The sequence below is a fragment of the Pinus tabuliformis genome, chromosome J (assembly GCF_031772625.1).
Source record: "Pinus tabuliformis cultivar Carrire ecotype Pingquan chromosome J, CPIR1, whole genome shotgun sequence".
Lineage (NCBI taxonomy): Eukaryota > Viridiplantae > Streptophyta > Pinopsida > Pinales > Pinaceae > Pinus > Pinus tabuliformis.
The window spans coordinates 1,310,626,163-1,310,634,569 of NC_142295.1; positions in this window are offsets into that span (position 1 = coordinate 1,310,626,163).

The following is an 8,407-nucleotide window of genomic DNA, read 5'->3' on the forward strand; positions in this document are numbered from 1 at the left end:
GAATTCCTGCAAAAGGATTAACCATTGTGTCACTCTTCCATTCATAATAGGTTTATTAGCTAAATATTTGATAGCAGAGTGATCAGTACACAAAACCACAATGTATCTTGTTATATAGTATCTGAATTTGTTAATAGCATCGATTACAGCTAGAAACTCTTTCTTAGTCATGGTGTAACTCAACTCAGCAGGAGTTAAATTTTTGCTGATGTAGTATATCGCATAAGGTTTCTTATCTTCCTCTTGGCTAAGAACTGCTCCAATGGCTGTATCTGATGATGAAATCTGAAATGGTAAATCCCAGTTCATGCCCCGTAATACTGGGGCTGTTGATACTAGCCGTTTTAACTCTTCAAAGGCAATGTCACATTTGTCAGTCCATATAAAATCGATATTTCCTATCAAAGCATATAATGGTGCAGTAATTTGGGAGAAGTTATTTATAAATATTCGATAATATCCATAAAATACCAAAAAGCTACGTACCTTAGATTGAATGCAGGGAGTAGGTATTAAGAGGATTATCTGAATTTTCGCTGGATCTACCTGAATTCCAGTTGCGGAGATGGAATGACCCAGGATGAGACCCTCAATCATCATCATGTGGCATTTCTCGTGGCTTAAGTAGAGCCTGGTAGCAATGCATCTTTGTAGGACTTTCTCCAGCATCTGTAATGACGACTCGAAGTAATCTCCATAAGGTGTAAAATCATCCATGTACACCTCGAGTCCCTCGTTTATGAAATCTATAAAAATGTTGAGTATGGCTCTCTGGAATGTGGCAAGTGCATTACACATTCTGAAAGGTAATACCATGTAAGAAAACATCCCCCAAGGGTAGGTGAAGGTACTCTTATCTTGGTCTTAAGGGGCAATTTGGATTTGGTTGTAGCCACTGAAGCCATCTAAGAAAGAGAATATTTTTTTACCTACCAATGTGTCTATAACCTCGTCGATGAACGGGAGGGGAAAATGATCTTTTTGCATTGCTTTATTAAGCTCTTTGTATTCGACACATATACGCCACTTCCGATTCTTTTTAGGAACCACAACTAATGGAGAAACCCATTTGCTATTAGATATAGGATAGATGAAATTTACATCTAACAGTTTTTGTAGTTTTTCTTTAACAACATCCTTTAGGTGAGGGTTTAATCTTCGTTGAGGTTGTCAAATGGGTCTTGCATCTTTCTCAGTATAGATGTGGTGCATACATAATTGGGGGTAAATCCCAAGTGAAAGCCTCTTTATATTTTCTAAGGAGTTGAATAACCCTCTGCTGCTAGTCATAAGTCAAGTTTTTGTTAATGTTTAGGAGTTTCCCTAGCTCAATTTCAATGGGTTTGTTATTATAAATAGTTTTTGTTGGTATTGTTTGGTCATTGATATCTTTTAAAGGATCTTCTTCAATTTTGTTATCTAGGGCTGCTTCAATCATGTGAAATTATAGATTAGATACAGCAGCTGGGTGGTTAATGTAAGTGTTAATAATGTCATCTTCTGTTTGATTCTTAAATTCAAGAGCATCTGCTACAGTTAGTGGTGATCGAATATTTTCAATTAAATATGTTATAGGTTGTTTCCTAGTTTTCATTATAGTTAGGCTTGGCTGAGCTCGGGGATATAAATCTAGGTTCTTCACATTCCTTCCTCTTGCTATAGTAACACTACCTGTTCGACAACTTATGTAAGCATCTGCAGCCGCTAGCCAACGTCTTCTAGTATTAGAGGATGTCCATATAGCCGGTTTCTAAGATTAATAATCAAGAAATCTTCTGGGTATTCCCAAGAATATACAGATGCCATTACATCTTGTAATTTCCCTTCTGGTTTGACAACCGATCGGTCAACAAGTTCCAACAAGGTCATAGTTGGATCTAAGGCTCTGATGCCAAGTCTTTGACAGGTTGTTGTTGTGAGAATATTAATGTCTACCCCTAGATCGACTAATGCATTGGGGAAGGAACATCCATTTATTTGTACTGTGACTATAGGTTTTCCTGGGTTCTCATATTTCACCGATGTTTCTCTGCCTAATAATAAATCAGACAAAGTTCTGACTACGTGGACAGTTGGTGTTGCTTTTATTTTCCTCGTAGGCTTCTTGGTACACAATTCCTTAATGGTTTTTGCATAGATTGGAATGTCCTAAATAGCCTGGATGAGGGGAATTTTTACACAAAGATGTTTTAATTCTCCCAGGAGATCGAAATCGGGATATTCCATTGGGCAAGGTATAATCAATATTTCTAGGAATGGTGGAGAAGAGGTAATGGTTTGATCGTGGCTTCTCTGTTTAACTGTATTCTCCATTTGAGGTGTTTCTTCTACAGGTAGTGGTTCTTCTATTTGTATATTTTTATCCTCCTTTGACTCAATTGTCCGTCCAGACCTTAATTTGAGTTCATTACACTCTCTCAACTCGGTTTCCGAATCCAGCCCTTCAATAATTTGTACCAACTTGATTGGTCTATTGTTGCGATTCGGGTTAGGTTGGGCTGGGAGTTGTGGTCGTAAGTTGGATTCAGGATTTTGTTGTAATGTGTAAGGTGCTGGTAGCATAGGTTGAGGCAGGGTGATTGTTCCTGCTGGCTGGTTTGTAGGTTTTTGCCAGTTTGACTACCAGTTTTGGTTTTGTGAAGTGGAGGGTGGCCATTGAGATGGATATGGATTGTTTTGCCAGAATGGTGGAAAGTAAGAGGATTTTGGCCAACTATTGTTTGGACTTGATTGATTGGACCGAGGTGGCATAGAAAATGCTTGTGGCAACCAATTAGGAAAGGGTGCCTGGTTCTGCCATGTATCCCTTCTGTATTGCTGAGAATTATATTGTGAGGGTTGAAAGAATGAAGATGGGTCGGTAGGCATACCTATTTTTCGTGCTTGCCATTGGCGACGCTGATTTAATAGGTAGACTGGTTTCGTTTCTTCGTCTACCTCTTTAAACACTGCTTTTAATCTTGGGAGCAATGGGCAATCTTCTGTGGCATGTTCTCTGGTGCATATGGCAGAGGTATGTACCCTATCTAGTGGACATTCTTTTTTACTATGTTTCTTCTTGCATCAAGGGAAAAAAATCGTTAGGTTCTGTTCTGCATCGACCTACTTCTGCTTGGCTTGCATGATGTCTAATTGTGTTATCAAAGTTCCCAGGATATCTGTTTTGAAATCTTCCAGCAGGTTGCCAATTTCAGCACAAGTAATGCTTCCGCCAGAGATTTTTCTATCCTTGGTGATCATATCATGTTCAGCTGCTTTTAGTCTTGTACCACCAGTCGAGGATCTGATACACAAATTAATAATGTTATCATATTCTTCTTTATAGATATCACCTTTACCCATAATATTTAATGTCTCTATCCATTCGTCTTTCATCCCCTTAATCAGTGTGGTTTTTAGCACTTTATCAGGCAAAGTCAGATTTGCATAGGGAGACCTTTGGAGGTTATCTTGGAAACGCTCCACATACTGTTCCAACATTTCACTAGGTCTTGTTACCATTTGGAATATCTCATCTTTTAGTTCCCTAGATCTGCAATAATCCTGATATTTTTTAAGGAAAGCAGTTTTCATTTTGTCCCAATCATTTATGGTGCCCCCACCTAGTCCCATAAACCAACACAAGGCTACTCCCTTTAACATGGAGGGAAACAACTTTAGTTTCTGGGGATCGGTGGTGTAATCATAACCCCAACATAGGACATCAAATTCAAACAGAAACGCGTCTGGATCTTTTAATGTGAGTCCATGAGAGGTGGGAATATTTTGTAAAGGGATAGCTTTCATGGGTGTGTTGACAACTGTGTCAACAATAGGATACTGTAATGTAGAGGTCTGGGGTGCTTATGGATTATTGGCCATTTGATCAAAGATATTCTATTACCCTTCTAGGATTTCTGGAGCTAGAGAGTTATCCCTCGGTCATCTAGAAGAGGTAGGAATGATCCTAACAGCACTCCCTTGATCTGGAACACTGGGTATCTTTTGTTCAATTAGTACTTGAGGGGATCTTGGTTCCTCAGTTTCCCTTGTTTCTCCTCCTCCTTCACAAATGTTGCAAGAATTCCCTTCTTGTGAGGGAATTGTTCACGAATTTTCAATGTCTTGAAAACTCTTCTTAGTCCCTTCAGTTTTACTGCGGACCTTAGTGTAGGCTACAGATGGTGAGCCTGTGGCCCGAAGGGAGATAATAGGTTGTCTGGAAGCAATAGTTCGGGGACCTACTGATGGCTGAGATTCAGCTTTTCTTAAGATGTCGTTGATAAAAGTTGGTCATCCAAGGGTCACCGGTCCCTTAGATTTTTTTATTTTGGGATGTGGAATTATATTGTTTTCTAGTCTTTTCTTCTTAGTCATTCATGCAAAAATTCAAATGTTTATTTATACCTTAAGTTCCTAGAAATTCTGCTGGATAGAGGGCAGGTGAGCAGGCATTTTACTTGCTCCTTACGTAGGTTCTTACCTTCTATTTTTAATATCCAGTTCTCTCTCAACAGACAAACATCAAACACCTACTTCACTTTTTTGTAATTGTGCTGAAAAGCAAGTAGAGGAGCAAGCACTTTACTTACTCGTTAAAGTAGGTTCTTACCTTCTGTTTTCAATACCCAATTCTTTCCCAACAACAATTATCAGACATACATCACTCTTTGTAAGGTGGCAACACTCTCCCCGGCAATAGTGCCAAAATGTTGGCTGATAACAAGTGTCTCCTAAAACTCCTAATTACCTCGCATTAATCATCAACCCAGGAAAGTCCTTTTATTTCAAGAGTGTACAAAATATCTGCATGCTATGAATTTAGAGAGTAATGTTTCTTAAAATGAAGTCTAGATATTTAATACAAGAGCAAACGAATACATCTAATAAACTCAAATTGCAATCATTAAAGGAAATTTGAAATCTAAGATTCAAGACTTAATCATCTACTGAAATCGTAATCAAATCTCACACAAGCAATTTAATCAACAATAACATCAGTCGAAAGCATAGTATCAATAACTCATCTCTTCCTAGTTGATTTAATCCAAATCATACTCAATCTCTACAAAGCAATCCGGATGGAAATGATATCAATCTGAGAGTTCAATAGCAATAACCAAACTCTTTACAGTTGATTAAATCAATCTGAATAATTATCTAAGTAACTTAATCTGCAATGAATGTAAGCTGAATCAAACGACAATGTTGTAAATCATATAAAGAAAATATATTCCTTCAATTCAGGAAATTAATCAAACTTGCTGAAATTAGAAAGATATAATATAGAGAAGCAGTTTAATCCACCAGAGGTCAGGCCCTTAGCCGCCAACGAATTTGCTGAGCTACTTCAGATAAGGCAAATGAACAACAACCTCAAATTATATATTAATCATTGAACTTGAGTAACATTACAATATGATCGCATTCTCTTAACAACACAAGTCTGTAAATTAAAATTATAGTTTGAAATAACAAGGATTGATCCCCTTTCTTCCTACAATCGTTTTCTTTTATAATTAGAAAGGGGTAAAAGATAAATGCGATCCCTCAGGATCTCCCGATCCTGAGGGATTCGCAACTGATTGCTAACTTCAGACACCTTTCCTTTTTCGCGCTGATCCTCTTGATTTTCCCTCAGCCCTATCTGCAACCAATGTATTTCGTCCTCCGTATGTTGGTTTATGTTGTTCCATCGTTAGGGAACAACAACTGTTCCTTTCATCATTTTTCTGCATAAAGAAGAGTAAAAGTCAGTTACTATGGCTAAATCTTAACTGCGAGTAGTTCAGCCATTTCTTATCATAATCAATCAATATATTAGTGCATTAAGATATGAAAAAGATAAGAAACAAGGAAAAAGGTGATGAAATTAATAGTAGATACATACCCATTTCGCGACTCAACACATACCACTAGTATAATAAGAAAAAACATGCCCTCAATGATATTGTTGTAGTGCTAAAAGTGAAAAGCGGGACACTTGAGATCGAACTTCAGACAACCATGAGGACACTTGTGTGATAATGCTTACAACTTTTTGCATGAGTACAATGGATGTTTACATAGTGAAGTAAACCAAAACACAAAAATACAAACATTCAAACTCACCAAAACAATATCGCAAGCATGACAAAGAAATCAATATGCCAAAAGATGACTGTAGAGTTCCATAATTGTTTTGTTTTGACACCCTTTTTCCTCCATTTCCTCCTTTCATCATCAGTATCAACTCAATAAAAATAGTAAAATCATAGATTTTGATATGGTAAAAAATCTTATATATCTTATTTTTCATATTCATTAATGTGCCTTATTATTATGTCAAAGTTTGCATTAGATATATAATTAACATGATTCTGTAGCTATTTTACAAATTTGCAGCTATCGCCATGGTTTGTGGGGTTCTAGTGCACCAACGAAGCAAAGAAGCACATGGGCGGTTGAGGATCAATCCCCTCATGGATATCCTCCTATTAGCTCGAGCCAGTTCATTGAAGGAATCACATAGTGGCGTGGTCAAAGGCATAGGTCAAACACGTAGCAATTGAAGTCTCAATGCATCACGCTTCTCCAACTTATCTCCTCGGCCAAGTTTAGTCTATCTCTAAATTATTTAAATACATAGTGAGTGAAGATTTAGATGCGACAACACAAGATTATACAAAACTCAGAAATATTTCGAAGGAAATAAAACCTCCGGGATTTGACCATTCATGCACAGTATTCATAGAGATACAGAGAAATTCCAAATTTTACATTCCAATCCTTCTCAGCCAAAATCCAGCCAAAATCTATCAAAAATCCATTCTACTAATTCAAAACTTACATAAATACCTTCTCATACAACAATCAGATCCTAAATCAATGGATCGAATTTGCCTAATCCTAGATAAAATCTAATGTGCATGATACTCTCCTCAAGAATCTCAACTAACCTTAATTACTTGAATTAATTACAAGATAATTCAAATCCCTGAATTCTAGCTCAAATCTTATCTAGAAAGCTTTGTAAAGTGACGGCTAAAGGATCCCACTCCTTTGCTTGTAATTTTTTTTTTGTATTTTTGGAATAAAATTCGAAGTCTTTTGTCTTCAAGCCTCATGCTCCTACATCATTTGTGAATTAAATTGAAGGAAATTTTGAAGAACTTATGTGGTTATTTGTGCCTCTAATGATTGACACATGTGATGCCAATATGAATTAAATTCTAAAGTAGTTTTTGGTATCTTGGTAATATTTACTAGTGATAGAAGCTTTTAAAATTACTACAATACTGATTCACCCCCCTTCTAAGTAATGTCTTGGTTTCTAACAAATTGTGTTAGAGCCTTGATTACTTTAGGATCATTGTAACAGCTCGAATAAAGATCAAGGACCATGGAAAAATAAGAAGGAGGATACATCAATAGTGTACCAATGTTCAATGGAACAAACTATTGGTTTTGGAAAGTAAGGATGAAGACCTATCTTCAATCACTTGGTATTGATGTATGGGATGCAATGGAAGAATAATATCAAAATCCTCCAACATTTATTACGAGAGATCAAAAGATGGAATTTACATGTAACACTAAAGATATGAATGCCTTGCTTGCTAGCCTACCTAAATTAGAACTAGTCAAAGTATGGATTTCTCTACATCAAAATTTATTTGGGAAAACATGAGAAACTTATATGGAGGTGACGAAAAGGTAAATCAAGCCACACTTCAAGGATTTTGAATGCAATTTGAGTCTTTGAAGATGCATGATGATGCAGATATTACTAAATATTTTTTAAGCGTTGATAAGGTTGTGAAAACTATAAGAGGCCTTGATGAAAAATTAGAAGGGACACTATTTGTTCAAAAAGTGTTGAGATCTCTCCCTGAGAGATTTAATCCCAAGGTTCTAGCCATTGAAGAGATTACATAGTTGAAGACTCTCACTTTGGACCAACTACTTGGTACACTTATTGCCTATGAGATGAGAATTTTTAATGGAAAATCAACAACAAAGGAGTCATCCTTCAAATAGGATAAAAATTCCAAGGAAAAACATGATGATTCATGTTATGAATCGGATGAAGAGGAATGCAAGTTTTGAGGAAAATTAAGAGAGGCTAAAACCAAATCTCTGCGTGGTCCAATTTTCTTAAATTTTAACTTGTTATACTCCCTTTTTGGAAATCTTTCCTTCCTTAGGTGTAACCAAATTTCCAACCTCAAAATTAACTTCTCTCTTCTTCAAATCTACTCTGCTCTTGTACTTTATGTAGTTATCTTGTAACTGTTGTTTTACATGTTCATGTATTTCTTGAATCTCTGAAGCAAAATATTCTCCTTTAGCAATTCTCATTTCAGCTTTTCCCTAGTCTCTTAATTCAAACACTCCTCTTGGGTGCATTCCATAACTATATGGAATGGACTCTGCCCTATACTCCTGT